Source organism: Microtus ochrogaster, linkage group LG5, assembly GCF_000317375.1.
Source record: "Microtus ochrogaster isolate Prairie Vole_2 linkage group LG5, MicOch1.0, whole genome shotgun sequence".
Taxonomy (NCBI): Eukaryota; Metazoa; Chordata; class Mammalia; order Rodentia; family Cricetidae; genus Microtus; species Microtus ochrogaster.
In genome coordinates, this window is record NC_022031.1 from 59422287 (window position 1) to 59439002 (window position 16716).

At 42.6% G+C, this 16716-nt stretch overlaps 1 protein-coding gene across 1 annotated transcript in view; it reads left to right on the forward strand.

The window, feature by feature from the left end:
• Positions 1 to 16716, forward strand: part of Clvs1 (clavesin 1) — a 126596-nt gene that overhangs the window by 62543 nt on the left and 47337 nt on the right. The gene's annotated exons all lie outside the window — the stretch shown is intronic.

Sequence of the window (16716 nt, forward strand, 5' to 3'; positions counted from 1 at the left end):
ACATACAGACCTAATGTGTAAGTACACAGCAACATACAGAACTAATGTGTAGCTGCCCAGCAACATACAGACCTAATGTGTAGCTACACAGCAACTTACAGACTGTAGAGACTTTCCTCATGCTCATCAGAATTCCGGGGTTCCACCACCCACAATATCTGAGCACCCCTAGGAACTGATGGCTCCATTTCTTCAGCTGTTACGTGTTCTTATTTAGCCTCCAAATACAGCCCTCACAGGCCTCTGAAGAACATATGCTTATTGAATGGCTTTTATGTCATGCAAACGATCTCCTGTTCCCCAGAGGAGTAGAGCTGATATTTCAGAGGAGCTACGGTCCACACAGGGTCCCAGGAATGCTGAACTGTCCGTGTATGGTGGGCACAGCTTCGTTACCTTTGCATGGACAGACTGCATGCAGCGTCCCTGCCCCTCTTTTTTTTTTTTTTTCTCTTTTTTTTTTTTTTTTTATTGAGAAAAAAAAATTTCCGCCTCTCTTAAAGTGACAGACTGACCTTCACCTTCAGGTGCGTGGCCTCTAGCAGTTCCCCCACCACCTTCTCTCAGCCCTGAATAGAGCTTCTCTCTCTAACCTTTTGTTAAAGGAGACTTTAAGCTTCATTGTAAGCTTCAAGATTAAGCTCACGCTCATAATTAGGCTGGTCATTATTTCTAGGAATGTCTGTACAAGTTTCTATTTTTCTTTTAAAAAGATGGTTTCAAATATGTGAGTTGCTTCAATTTAACTTCTATTCCTTTTTATGGTGTTTTTCCCTGGAGGAGGGGGAAATGCCCTTCAGTCAGCCCCGTGTTCCAATTTCTCTATCTGAAAAAACGTGTGGATTGCACCGCAGGCCCCCTGCTAGCCTCACTAGGCTGGTGCTCATCTTCCTGAGTTAGTGCATGTGAGTGAACCATACATGAAGCTGAGCTATTGTTCCAGGCAATACCCGAGGAACCTTGGTGGCTCGGGATGGGCCCCATGTAGACCTTCACTTTACATCGGGGTCCAAGATGAATTCCATGGCATCCCTCAGATCCAGTTAAGGGGTAACCTCTCCTGGGATGAGGAGAGATTTGTGAGATTGGAGTCAGAGGGAGAAAGGTGTGCGTTCACCCGATCTCCAGAGCCTCACGTTATGGGGCAAGAAAAGCCGCTCTGACTGTGAGAAGGTATCAGACCATTCTGGATTCAAACTGTGTAAATCAAGGCACAGCTCTGTCCACTTGGGCACAGGGGTCCTGAGAAAGTGACAGACCCTGCATGAAGCAGAAAGAACATGTCCCCAAGGAATCTGGGTTAAGGTACAGCTCCTCCATCTAGGACAGTGGTTCTCAACCTTCCTAAGACAGTTCTCATGTTGTGGTGACCCCTGAACATAAAGTTACTTCTGTTGCCATTTTATAACTGTAATCTTGCTAATGTTATGTAGTAATGTAAATTGGTGTACTTTCCAATGGTCTTAGATGACCTCTGAAAAGGGTCATTTGACATCACCCACAGATTGAGATCCATTGATCAAGGATATGGATGGTGCAATAGTGTGCTTTTAATAAGCATGATATCTTGGGCATGAAGAAGTTACTGAGGCGACCACAGACAATTCTGGTTTTGCCCTACAGTAAATAGCCATTCTATCTAGGAACTCGTCACTTTTCACACCACGCTATCCTCTCTGACTGGATTGTTTAGAGACTGTTACCACTCTAGCTGACCACACACCCTTCTGATACCTTGAAAAGGCTGTAACTAGGAGAAAACAGAACTCACTCACTTTTGGTCACCACTGCTACACAGCAACTGTTCTATATAGGTCTCTGATTGTTACCTATACTGGCTCATGAGAAATTACACAACAGCACCAGCTGACTACAGCGGAGGCAAGAGAAGCTACCCAGGGGCATCACCAACAGAAGAGAAGCCATGTCCTGCCTTCTGTCCATGCACCTTGAGAGAGGCTGGAGAGGTCCAGGTATCTGCTGGCCCCTCAGGAGCCTGCAGGGAAAAGGCAGCCTGTGTTCCAACATACACAACTTACACAGTCTGTCCTCTTGCCTTGGGTCAGTTTGAGAAATGGCCGTCATGGCCATCTCAGGGGAACATCTGTGGTGTTTTACCATCTGGTTTGGGATTTCAGGTGTTTTCAGGATGAATCTAGGACATCCTGCTGCTCAAGCCCTGGAGAATTTAGGACCCTGGGGTATGGCGCCGCTTTGACATATATATGTAGGCAATGAATGAAGTGATCCCAATAGGAAGAACAAAGATTCTAGGGATTGAACTCAGGTCCTTGTGCTTGAAGGCAGTTACTTTATCAAAATGAGGTATTGTCCCAGGTCTTTTCCCTTCTGTCTTAATGATAACTTTTTAAGTCTTAACCCAAGTGGTCGAAAATTTGGAGCAATGCTCAGAACCTTGGCCAACTCAAATCAGCCATCTCCTTACAGCCTATATTGTTAGAGTTATTCAATCCTGCCCCAACCTCTATTCACCCCTTACTATTTTTCATATCCTATTTCAAAACATATTTGATTGCTTGCTCTGGGGAATCTAAAGTGCCATATTCAGTTAAAGAATAAACTACTTGAAAATCCATCGCATCTTGGGCAACATGACAGTTCTTGAGTGTAAATGAACAGACCATGCTATGCTTGGAAATTGGAACAGTCATTCTGTACATTACAATCAGCAGTAGGCTGTCCTCAGTTCATGGTCCGTATCCTAGGTGTCCTCCAAATAGCCTAGGTGTTCTGACTCCTGTATCCTCCAAATGTGGTCAGATACTCTAACAACTGGATTTACAGAAGATGCTGAAGTTAATCTGGCTTCAGGGGCTAGTATTTCTAGTACCTTCCTCTTCAAGGTCTGGTCCTGATGCAGATGCAACGTCTGACTCATTCTTCTGATTCAGAAGCTCTATGCCAGCATCTTCCATGTGGTTTGTAAGGCACTCAGGCTTGAGACTCGCTGATCTAACACATGGTGTATAACATAATACTCACATGCTAGGCAAGATATCCCACACCCCTGCACCCTCTACCAGACTTCCTCGTGTCTTAGTTCTAGAACCCAGACTGAGAGTTGACCTTCATAAATATTCTAGGTGCCTGTGTTGCTGGTTTGCCCACACTTTGGTGCGGGTAAGAGCCATAGTCTACTATCTGGGCTTTGATCTTGTCTCTGCACTTGACCTCAGATGATGAGTCCTCTCTCTCTCTCTGGGTTCCAGTTCTCCATCACACAGTGTAGTATCATGGCAATATCTATCTCACAAGTGTGTAGCAGAACTTAACCGAAAAGTAATTGTATATACCAGTGCCTCATGGAAGTCCAAGTGGCATTCAAGTGATGAAGAGACAGCCCTTATCTGCAGATTCATTGGCTTTAACGCACTTGTATAAATGAAATCTGCATTGGTACCTTATCCATACGCCTGGATTTCTGAACACTGGACCCGCTCAGCCTCATCCATCAACAAGGCAGTTCCTTATCCAATCTGTGTTACCGTAACTCAGGCTCAGATGACATTACCTGCCCCCTCAGAGGTGCCTTCGCCTCTACTCTTGTAGTGTGATCTTTTCAATTATCACCCTGCAGTGGGAGAGTGAGTCCAGTCACAAGGTCTTGGCATCAGTAACGGACCCGACTGAAATCCGCCTTCTCCCTGCACGACGCTTGTAGCAGCAGTGTCTGCAGCATCTTTGACTGTGTGTACTAAAGCATGTTGAGAACAAATTGAAAAATAAATGTTTGCATTTTGGATGAAGAAGCTTATGAATTTGTGTCTCCTAAAGTTTGCATGTGTGCTCAAAGAATATCCACACTGAGCAAACAGGGCTTCACCTTCTCCCAGCACAAAGCCGTAACTCTGAATTTGTAGCAGCACAATCTGTTATTATGGAAATACCAGAGGAATAAAACATCTCTCTGAAAGCTCTATCTTGTTAAGTGTCAATTAAACTCAGGAAGGTAATCAGAGCTAATGACACCCCAGTGATCCTGATACAGATAGTGCGCCCCATTTGAGATGGCTCCGGTTAAACAGGCCTATCTCTGGCATACTTCCGATAAATTGTCTTTCGGACTCCTGTGTTTTATAAACATAGCCAGTCTTCCAATTCAATTCAATCCGTGAGGAGACAATCTCTCAACTTTTATTTCTAGTTAGTCACAAAGGTAAAGAGACGCAGCCTCTGATGCCGGGAAGGCCATGTTTCAAAGCAAAGACAGACCTATAAACGGATTATTAAAAACGACATTCAGAAAGGAAGAAAAACGCTGAGCAACTGGAATCCCAGATGAAGAAAACAATACAGCTCTGAGGAGTCAGGGATGGTTTCCTGGGCAACGCCACCATCTCAGCTCATTCTTAGCAAACAAGTGTGGTATAGGCAAGTGAAGACAGAAGGGTAGGAACTTCAGGCAATGGGGAGACTATAGCCAGAGACACAGAAGCCAGGTAGCTCAGCAGAGGAGAGCGTTGGACTTCATTTCAAACCCTGCAGCTCGCGAGCACCAGGAAGGACTTCAGTGCATTCGTGGCAATCTGAAAAATTTGATGACCTTAAAATGCATTACTGAAGCGAGACGGCAGACTTCTGTTTCCCACTGTGATCACTTAGAGCTTGTGAGGAAGAAAGGCATACTAGTTGCTTCCTCCATCAATATGATAGAACTGTCTGACAGAAAGAAAGATTTTTTTTTAAAAGTTGATATTGAACTTTCTTTCTTTTTTTTAAATATTTGTTTATTTATTTATTTATTATGTATACAATATTCTGTGTGTATGCCTGCAGGCCAGAAGAGGGCACCAGACCCCATTACAGATGGTTGTGAGCCACCATGTGGTTGCTGGGAATTGAACTCAGGACCTTTGGAAGAGCAGGCAATGCTCTTAACCTCTGAGCTATCTCTCCAGAAAGAAAGATTTATGTCAACCCACGGCTTCCAAATGAGTCCTCCACTGTGGCATGGACCGTGTGACAAGGGAGTTGCCCCATCTGTAGATTTGGGAGCAGTCAATGACAGCTTATACCATCTTGTCAGGTCAGAAAGCAGAGGATGGGGTGGAAGCTGTTCCATGCTGTGCTGTAACTTTTGAAGGCCTGTGCCAACAGTGTTTTCTAGACACCGATCCCATATTCCCAAGGTCTTACAACCTCCCAGAACAATGGCAGCAGTTGGGGACCAAGCACTCGTGAGCAGGGTGGGGGTGGGGTGTGCACATTTCACATTAAAACCGTAATAGAAGTTCTAAGTAAATCAATTAAAAGCCAATTTCAATAATGTAAATAAGAAAGGATAATGCTCTAACCTAGGAGAAATGGAAGTAATTCGGTAACCAAATAAGGAGCAACATAAGGTAATTTGATTCATTGACAGTGTGGAAGGGCAAGGTTCAAATGTGAAGTCAAGGTGCAGGGTGAAGCCACTGAATGCGATGATACTGTCAGAGGTGGGTGGGTGTGACAAGAAAGGTTGAATTGGTCCTGTGCTTTGAGCGTGGTTTGACTGTATTTTCCAAATGTTCATGTGTTGAAAGTTTGGCCCTGGGTGTGGTGATGTAAAAGTCATGGTAGATCCTTGAAGAGTGGAAGCAAAGAAGTCATTGGGATGCTGTCCTTGTGTGGTTCCTGTGGGACCTCACTGGGTTCCCACAGAAGCTTTGCTATAAAGACACAGGACTGGCATTCCTTACCCCTCTGACTTCCTGTCCCTCTAGACGATCGTTCCTATCCCCATGCCTGCCTTGATACTTATGAATGATGCAACCAATGTGTCCCCTAACTTGTTGGAACCATCTGATCATGAGCTTTCTGCCTCCAAAATTAAGTCGAATAAGCCTCTCTTCTTTATAAAGTATCATTACTATAACAAATGGTAACAGGAAATGAACTAAAGCCATTAGACATGTACACCTGAGATCCTGTGAGATGGTCTAATTTACGTTAAGTCAGAGATGAAAGAAGGGATTTGGGCTAAGTATATAGATTTGGCTATTTTTTATTTTAGAGGAATTTTTAAAATGGTATCTATTTTCTGTGTATGGCTCTTTTGTCTGGATCTGTGTCTGTGCACCACGCGCATGCCTATTGCCTGCGGAGGCTGGAAGAAAGTGTCAGATCGCCTGGAACTGAGCTGCATCAGATGATTGAGAGCTGCCATGTGAGCTCTAGGAATCAAAACTGAGTCCTCGGGAAGAGCAGCCAATCATCTTAACCTCTGAGCGGCCTCTTTGGTCCATATTTTAATTAATACTCAGTTTATTGTCGTGAACACATAAATAAAAACATCGCCCAGCTAAATTAAGGAATCCACTCAAACAAGCGCTTGTCCTGTCCAAACTCAATACACCTCAGTGAGCCTCTGTCCAATTAACATGGCCATCTGCAGCTGTGGATCTGCATATAGTGTTTTGCACTTTTGCTATCCATTATATTTTATGCACTTATCCACTCCAAGAAAAGAAAAATCATGATAGAGTTAAGACTAGAAGAACAGTAAGCTTTGTACTTCCTGTGTTACTGCCTGCACAGTTGTTCTTTATTCCTTGATGGTACCCTGTGGTGTCCTTTCTAAATGTATACTTTACGTACACATACATTCATTTACATATATGAATGTATAAATTATAGGATAGAGTGCTCATATTAGGAGGAACATGCACATTTTTCTTTCTGAGGTTGTGTGACATCACTTACTGTATATTCTACGTTCATCCATTTTCCTGAAAAATCTCGTGATTTTAGAGATCTCACAGTACCCGAAATTTCAATAAAGAGAAAACTCGGGCAAAACTAAGGAATGGAAAGCACCAGTTGAGAGAGTAATCCAAGTGAAGAAAGAGCAGCTTCAACCCAGAAAAGGGGCACTCACGGGGAAGGACAAGAAAACTGGGCCAGGAAGCTGTAAGGATCAACACAGGAACTGAGAGTGGAGTTTCCAGGGGCTTAGTGCGGTGCTGTAGTTGGGGGCCAGCTAGAAGTTCTGGGTGGAGAGGGGGGTTGAGGAAGGAAGATGAATTTGTCAGGAAACATATCTCACCAGACTCCATACTCAGGAACATGGAAGAAACCAAAGCAGAGGAAGCAGAGAGAGGGTAGCAGATGAAACATTCAGGCCAGATGGCCGCTAGAAAGCATGAGAGTCCTTCACAGAGCAGCAGAAGTTCAGTCTGGACAGAGGGCTGGCCTCTGTGAAGTGTTTAGTTACAGAGTAATACTTTTCAAAGAGTCAACATAAAAGATTTACACCTCTTGCGATTATGAAATGAATTGTGGAGTTGGTGTCCAAGAATTCTGTTCTGAATGTATCATTGTAATACACCCACGGGAAGGTGCCTGTTTCGGTTTGTGTCCTGGGGGACCCAGCCTCAAGTCCAAGCAGACTTGGCGTTCCTAAAGGGACTTTCCCACATTACCTTGAGATTAAGCCCCAGGTAGAAAAAGAATACCCTTTGCCAGCATTAGGTAGAGTTTTCTGTTTCTAAGAGCATGAAAAGCAATTCACGCCAGAGCCAAGCAGAGTACCAGGGGGGGATCTACATAGTGGAAAAATTCTGAGCTGTGCTGTCTTCCAGGCTCAGTCAGACCCAGCTGGAAGGGGAAGGATGCCTTGAGAATCACTCTGTCTTCCCCTGCCTGTCTGTCAGTCATGCCATCTCTGGACCAGCTTCTCTTCAGAAGCATTTCTCCATGAGAAGTCTTGACTGTCTGACAGTGCCCTGTATAAACAAGAGGCCCTTAGGATCTCCATCGTTTGCAACAGTGAGGGGATGAAGGGTATGTTGCCCGAGGTGCCACATCTGAAGCACTTCAAGACAAAACCATGAAAAAGATGGTTGGGATGATAAATCCAGCATCTATTCTGAATGGGATTTTAGTTTCCATGGTGGCCAACTTAAGAGCTCACACTTTCCCATGTGTCTTTACCACGGGAGAAAATGTGGGCCTACATGTGTGGATTCATTTGATGAGAATGGAGGCATTTGTTTCTAAGAAACCGCTAAACATTGCTAGCCCCCTTTTAGTTAGCACAAAAGAAAAACATCAAAATGCAAGTTCTTCTTATTTTAGAAGGGTCTGCTTTTATATATGGAAATATTAATGCATAAGTTAAATTCACAAAATATATAGTTCATGTAAATTTTTAGAAACTGAAAATATCTATGTAATTAATGGAAGAGCAAGAAAAGTCTGATCTTGCATTAGACTTAGAGGTACTCTATGTTAAAAATTGACACCAAAGGTAGCCACTTTACTATCTTCAAAACCAGCTTGGGTTTTTTGGAGCATATTTAATTCCCCACCCCAAAATGCAAATGAGACTCCTGCTCAGTTGCTCCTATCTCAGCCAGTTAAGCTCAGCAGTCCTGGGGTTCTGTCGTTAGAGTGTCCTTTCCACAAACGATCCAACACTCTTTCGTTAGAGTGTCCTTTCCACAAACGATCCAACACTCTTTTGTTAGAGTGTCCTTTCCACAAACGATCCAACACTCTTTTGTCTCCACGTAGAATTTGATCATTATTTCTTGGAACTTTGGAGACAGAGAAATGCCCCTGTGACACATTGGTGTGGGAGGTCCTTCTGTCTGTATGTTGCTTTTATTGGTTAATGAATAAAGAACTGCTTTGAACCTATGGCAGGGAAGAACAGAACTAGGCAGGGAAAGATAGGCTGTATGCTGGGAGAAAGAAGGGTTGGAGTCAGAGAGAAGCCATGGAGCCACAGGAGATAGATGCTGGGAACTTTACCCAGTAAGCCACAGCCACATGGCGATATACAGATTAATAGAAATGGGCTAAATTAATAATAAGAGTTAATTAATAATAAGCTAGAGCTAATGGTCCAAGCAGTGATTTAATTAATAGAGTTTCTGTGTGATTATTTAGGGTCTAAGCTAGTCATGTGTCCAGGGATCAACAAGCAGCCTTCCCCAACAACACATTCCTTAAGGAATTTCAGAATGATTGCCTCCCATAGAATATCGAATCTGCAGCATCACTTGAGTGCTACAGAATCACTGCAATCAGTTACCTGCTGGCAGTAAGAGGTTCTCTGATGGAGCTGATTTACTCCCGCTTTACAAATAGTTCTCTCTGATGAACTCATGGCTTCACTTATCCTATCCACAGTGTGGGCAATATTAAGAAATAATAGCTGTCGGGGGTTGCTCAGTGGAAGAGTACGTGCTGAGAATGTGCAAGGACATGGGTTCAATCGCTGCCTTCCTAACCCAGCTGGAAGCCAGAGAAGAAGCACACATCGTGTAAATGTTTCTTTCTGAACCTGGAAACCACAGAATTCAGGCTGCTTTATGTGCTACTATTCAACTGGGAGAATCGGTGAATCATAGCATCAGACCCAGGGTGCACAGCTGTGATCCTAAGTATTCTGGAAGCGTTTCTGTCACCCTCAACCAGCACTACCAAAGACATGGACACATGCAGACTATCAGAGGGATTTTTGTCTACAATAGTTACAGTGTGATATACAATGTTTGCAACTCACCTTCCTGCCTTGGGTATCTTAAGAATTATAGGAACTGTTAATTATCCTGTGTCTTAAGAGACTGAGACTAGCTGATGGTTTAAACAGCTCCCACACTACCAGGAAAGCTCTTTGAAGGTTCTTGGGAATGGGAGATCAGCAGTTGGAAGCTCTAAGGTATGCAGTATACAAAATAATAATGCAAAATTGGAATGATAATATGCAATACCATGTAAATTCAAATTCCTTTCAAAACCATTCATTACATAGTCTGTGTCTACGCACAAAGTCCTGGGGTCATCTTCAACAGAGAGAAAGGAGAGAGAAAAAAAAGAAGAAATAGGGGAGGGAGGAGAGGAGAGGAGGGGGAGATCGTTAGGAGGGTTCAACACTCTACATTCTAAGTCAAAAGATTCCTAGACAGTAAACATAAGTCCTTGATATTTGATGATACATCCTACACACACAGCATCTTTATTTTGGTGCTTTGAGCACTGTGATTACCAGTGAGATGGCTCAAATTTTCATTTGCTTATTAAATTTCTTTTCTGTTCTCTGCATATTGCTTGATAAGAGGCATCAGCCATTTTGGGTGGTGGGTAAAATCTTGTTTTACTACAAGCTTGTAAAAAAAAATCTTTTTACTTAAGGATATGAACCTTTTACCTCATATCGTAAAAGTGTTTGTACAATTTACACTCAAATTTAATTGTGTTGCTCTTACTTCAAATGGTTGCAAAAGGTTTTTATGAGAAGTCTGTTAATTGCCTTTGCTAAGACTTACAGACTCATCAGCATCTCAAACGTTAAATAAAATCCACTAGTATTTTCTAGGCATGGATTTCTTTCGACTCCATCATTTTATTGTATCTGGGATTTGTATCTAAAAGATGCTAGGAAGGGATTTACCTTAATTGTGTTTTAGTGTGCTCTGATGCCAGTTACTGGATAATGTATCCTGAGGTGCACTTCAGAAGGCAGATAAAGCAATGTCAAGGGACTATTAAGACAGCAAGGGCAGTGCTGAAGCCCTGCCTGCTTCCTCTGAGAAATCTGATCTAATATTTGATAAGAACAAGTGATGTAAATTAGCAAAAAGCTCCCTTTATGTCAGAAGCTATTTACCCTGGGCAGGAGTAGAAGGGGTGACTTCTCAGCAGGTCAAACCACCAGGGCAAGATGAAAGTTATCTTAGTGTTGCTTGAGGAACACCTGTAAGAAAAGAAAAAGAAATAAGACATTGGCCAGCTAGAGGCAAGATAGCTATTGTGAAGCCCAAAACCTAGTCTAAAGAGTTGGCAAAATGCTCCTCGCTGCCGCGGAATTCTAGCGTGTATAGGCACAAAGATAATTTATTCTGCCTCAACAATAGACTGGGTTTTGGAAACTTAAAGACATGTTCTGGAAAGTATTAAGAGTGTGAAAAAAGCAAGAAGTTAAACTAATGCCAGCTTAGCTGAAATGTCATTAGTTGGGAGGAATAATTCCTAATGCCCTAATCCGTAGACTCATTAAACTTGGGAAGAAATTATAAATTCCCTTTTCTGTTAACTGAATGAGGCTTTCATGAAGATATCGCTGGAAAAGCAGTAGTATAGGACAGCATTAAAGTGGATTTTAAGTCATTGCAAGAGAAGACAATTCTGAGAGTCTACACAATATTCCACTTAAGCTGTGAGATATATTTACGTGACCACATGCGCCCATCCTCAGCTGCTGGCCCAGGTGAGCCAGTCTTCACAGAATACCTTGCCACAAAGCTCTGTTCTTGACTCCTTATTCAGTTTCTAATGTGTGTTTCTTAATTCTTAAGCAACTCCCTCAGAACGTTAGCGGTTCAAAATGATTATTTTAACACCAAGAATAATAATTATGTAGAGTGCGGGGCAACTCCAGGCATAAAGTTAATGTCCAATACCCGAGACTGCCCTTCCCTTCTCACCCGAGCCCATTCATCAGGGCTGCCCAGCACCACTCCCTTTCCTCTCCCTGCTACAATTTCCTCTCCGATGAGGGTTCCATTGCACATTTCCCACCCTTTGCATTCCCACTGGCACCTCAGTCTGCAGTGCTGCAAAGGCCTCCGCCCTTCCATCTTCCAGCCTTTCACCATCCCTATGATGAGCATTGTCGCACCCATAGGTCAAGTATCAGCACCTTAGATTTCTTCTAGATGCCTGAAATCCTTCGTGAACTTTGCTCTTACTGTGTTTTAGATCTAAAGGGAATATTGGGGGCATTATACATCAGTGGGACCCAAACAGCCATACTTTAGTACCCACATTAGAGTTTTAAAGATGAAAATGATTGTTTAAGATGCAGAAGAGACGGCTCAGTGCATACGAGTGACTTCCTCAAGCAAGAGGACCTGTGTCTGGATTTTAACACCATGTAAAAAGCCCTGCGAGGTCATGCATGTATCTTTAACCCTGATACTGTGAGAGACATTTGCTGTACAGAGTGGGGTAATCAATGTCTTCCTCTGGCCTCTGTGAGCACACACGCATACATGCACACACTTGGATAGGGACACACACACACACTGATTGTCTCAGCGGGTTTGTGCTTCTGTGGAGCTGGGTGGGGTCTAGAAATCTGCATTCCTATATCAAAGCAAACATAATGCTGATGCTTCTGATCCCAGCAGCGCTGGTGAAGAATCATTTCTTTTGAGGATCATCTTATACAAATAAGGAATCAGGAACCAGCCTGATTTTCTCAGTGCTCCAAAGTCAGCTAGTTACTCATGCGGAGAGCTCGCTATAAACTTCAGAGTCAGGAATCATTACTGTGTACCTGGGTATGAAGGCTATTGTCTTCTTAAACAAAAAAATTAGTTTTGAATTAGAATATCTAATTCTTGCTATTTTCAAATATTTTAGGATGCCAAAATGTTTTGCTGTTCACGTACTTATACCAAGTAGGAAAGCTGATTGAATTCATAAATCTCTTCTTTTTCTTATGTACATAAATTGGTTTCCAATCTTAAGCACCTTCAGTTTCACGAACTTTCTTCTTTTTCTCTCCATCCCTGGAGCTGCTGCTTTGGTCTTGTTCTCATTAGTTGTTCCCAGAGGACAGGGGAGTCTTTTACCGTTCTTTGTGCTTTGGTCTAGGCAGCCTTTGATGCACTCATACACTGGATGGTTGTAGTTCCAGAAGATCGCTTCTTTAATACACACCTCTTGATTTTATTTTAATTTGAATAAGTATTTACTTAGTACTGAAGATGTAACTTAGCCAAAACATGTTTGTCTTGGATTACTACGAAGTCCTGAGTTTGAACTCCAGTGCACGAATAAGGCATGGTCATACATACCTGTCATCCTTGTCCATTGACCCCATCCCAAAAACCACCTCTTCCAGCCTTGCCTCCAGCAGGCCACACAGGACACTGCTCACAGCATCTCTTAGTCCATGTTGCTTTACCCTGTGACTCCTCCTTGCTTTAGCCTGGATAACCACTTGATGGCTGCTCAAAACTCAGATCTACAGCTACTAACATCAAAACCGTGTGGGCGTACTAGAGATGCCTTAGCCATTCTTTTGTATGCTCGTAGAAAGGTGTGTATAGTTCTACATTAGAATTCAATGTGCTTTTCTGTCTTGTCAATTTAAATTTCTGCCTCTTATAGTTCTTAAAGTCAGAGGTTATATTAGACATCCTTTATATACAAGACCAAATTATACCATGTTACATTGATGGTCAGATGTATGCATGAATAATGTGACTTATTTCACTTCTTATATTGAGTCTTCATAACTTAGTAAAAAGATTCACAGGCATCTATAAAAAGCAAGAGACCCTAAAGGCAAATGCAGTTTTTGTTCTAAGGCCTTTGGAATATAAAAAGAAAAAATGACTAGCAAATAAAAAGACATGCCAAGCCAAAAAAAACCAAAGTATTAGAAGCTAGATTTTTCCAGGCATTTTTTCTCTATTACCAGAAATAGTGCTCCCTCTCTCATTCCACTTAGGGATAATATCTCCCATATCTCCTACTCCTTACTCACAATCTCTAACATAAATTATTCTATATTCTTCTCAACTGAAGAATTATGGCAGCACTTATATTAATCAGCCACATTCGCATGCGAAGGAATGAATGGCTGTTGCCTATGGTTGTCACTAAAGCAAGTTTCACCAAGGAGCTAACATTCAATTTTGGGTGGTCAGTGAAACCCAAAATCCACTAATAACCATTAGAATGAGCTGTACATATATGAGTTATGTCATTTCACTCTCTTGAGAAACTCCTTAGAAGGCAAGGCTCATTTATCAGCTATTGATTGTGTGCTAGTAATCTTCCTGCACATGGCTGGGTGGTGAGTGCAGAAGGCTGGACAGTTCAGATCTGTGCATTTTCAGGATCTGTGTTTGCATGATCACCAGCACTCCTCAACACACAGCTTATTATCCACTCTGCAAGTGTTCACTGAAAGTCAGCACAGATGTATCCTAGGAGTGCTTGGGACACAGCAGCGAATCAAAATAAATGCATCTCTGCCAGATAGAACATGCATCAGAGTGAGAAAGACAGACCGTAAGCAATAACCATTATGTCTGGGTGTGAACATGCACTTTTAAACAAGACATTACACATGGTGAGTACCATTGAAAAGAGAAGAGTCCGTTAGGAATATCGAGACTATAAATTATATAGAGAAAAGGGACTCTGAGTGTTCCCCCTCCTCGTGATAAATATGCAATGAGATAAATGTTTTAAATATTGCACAATGTATATACATCTATTTAAATCACATGCAATCCATTAAATGTATAATTTTATTTTTTTATAAAGCAGTCAATCTAATTCTCTTAGAAAAAACATAGGAGAAGGTCACCTGGCTTTAGTTAGTAATGGTTTCTTGGATCTGAAGTCAAAAGCACACATAGTAAGACAACAGCATTGATAGGTCGGACTTGACTCCATCAAAATGTGAACCTTTTATTATTTATGGATTTCTGCTGGTAAAGTGAAAAGTGAGTGCAGAATGGGGAAAATGTGTGAAACGACAAAGAATTCTTACCCTAGGACATACAGGGTACTCCACCACATTTGACTAATTTTCTACCACTGCTCATAGGTGCTCTACTAGAATTACAGCATCTTTGCTGTGCTGTGGACTCTGTAGGGGCCCTGGTATCTCAGGGTCTTGTCTTCACCCTTGGTATGCCTGGACCTTCTATCTAGTGGCTATGTGGCCAACAACTTTACTTCCTTCAGGTCTGTGCCCCAAATCCATCCATAATTCATGGCCTGTTTCTGCGGCACACCATGCTCGTCTGCACTCTATATGCTCTCATACAGTTCATGAACCGGGCAAGAGGATGGAGACTGAAACACACAAAGACACACAGACAGAGAGACAGAGACACGGGTCATCCTTGACGCCAGAATGCTCCAAGAATGCCCCCTTTATTGTGTCCAGGGGCAGCTCATATAGGGGTAGCCACGCCCCAGCCAAATGCACCAGAAACTATTCCCCTGCCATCACGAACTCCTTAGGGGCTCGTGCTTAGAGCAGCTGTAGGCACTCAGATCAGGGGAAAACATGTAGATTAGATTCACGTCTTAGGGTCCTCATTGTTGTCTAGGTTCTCTGGGATTGTGACATGAATCTAATCTACATGGGAAGTAGAAAAAGACAAGATCTCCTAAGTAAATTGGGACCATGGGGAGCATGGGAGAGGATTGAAGGGGAAGGGATAAAAAGGGAGGGGAACAGAGAAAATATAAAGAAAAAATAATAACCTCCATGCTGATAGAGCAAGGAAGTCAACATCCATCTCTGCCTCCAGCCCTGCCAGAGAGATAGACAGACTTGACATGGCTAAAGAGTTTAAGCTTCTACCAACAGAGGGTTAGCTGCAAGAAACAAATCAAGGGCTCAATTGAACACAGGCAAAGGGGAAGTGGCAGATGCTCAAGTCCCCGGTACCACACTAGTGGGTATGCCTGAATGTTCCAAAGAGCTCTCTGTGGGCAGTCAATCCACATATTCATTTATCCTAAAATAACGTATTAGTCACTGCAGCTCGCTCTGCTTCCTACCCTGGCTTCTCTGACTCATAGGCTCATGGATGAGCTAGCCAATTTACAAACACTATTGTTTTCCTCAAAAGGCCAGAGTCACTTCCTTTATTTTGAAGAAAAGTCAAGAAAAAAAAAAGGCTGGATTATCATAGTTTGCCTTTCAGTGATCCTTTTAGGTAGAGGGTGCTCCACAGAGAGTAGCTAGTTCACGCAGCCCTCACTCAGAGGGTAGTCATGACAACACACGCTTTAGTCTGCTAGAGGAGTACCACATCCTCACACAGACTGTTAAAGGCACAGATTTTAGGACCAGAATTAAGTACTCCACTGATTTCCCCTTGTTTCATCAAGGTTTACTCTGGTGAAGCTGACCCATTTAACTCCTGGGATATGGGAGTGTGGGTGCAGTCATTTCCAGTGCACTTTGTACCAGTCTCCAGTCATTCTGTTATCGATGCCAATGGTAATGCAGGAAAAAAGTCAAAATGCTAATATGATGGCTTTGATAATTTTGACCATTTTGTTCCTCTGAGTGCATCTCCAGGGCCTCCAGGGGATGCTGGGCCACAAGTGAAAGCTGCTCCTAGAAGCACAGTCTTTTAAGTGCCTTGGAATGTGTAGACCCAACCTATAAACACTTTAGGTGCCTGAAGTATTAACCCATTGCCATGTACTCAAGGTCCACCAAGATCTGCCAAGGTAGAACTCCAGCCTGGCCTCCTTAAGGGAAGAAGATGCATCTGGGTCGGAACTTGTTCACAGTTCTGTCTTATTGAAGGTAGAGGTAGTAATTTCTTTTCAGTTTTTATTTTTTTGCTTCTCACAACTCAATTACCTCTACTACTTGATAGACTGTTGATATAAACTCCTCCAAACCAACTTCTAATACCTGTCCCAACTGATTTGTGGATTTCCAGGAGGGGTAGGCAAGAACATGTGCCCCATGAAAATCTTTCTAATCCTTTGTTTTTCTACAAAGGCATCCCATTCAGCTGGGCTGAAATTCCACTTATTGAAAATGTGATTTTATCCATACCTTCATTGTGAGAAAATATTACCATAAATGTATTTTGTGTGTAGCCATGGGAATGGAAGAAAATGGAAGGCAGTGCCTGGTTAATTCACATGGTTATAGGAAGACTGATGTAAAATCCTTCAAGCGGAAGGTTCATGTTGGTCCTGAATCAA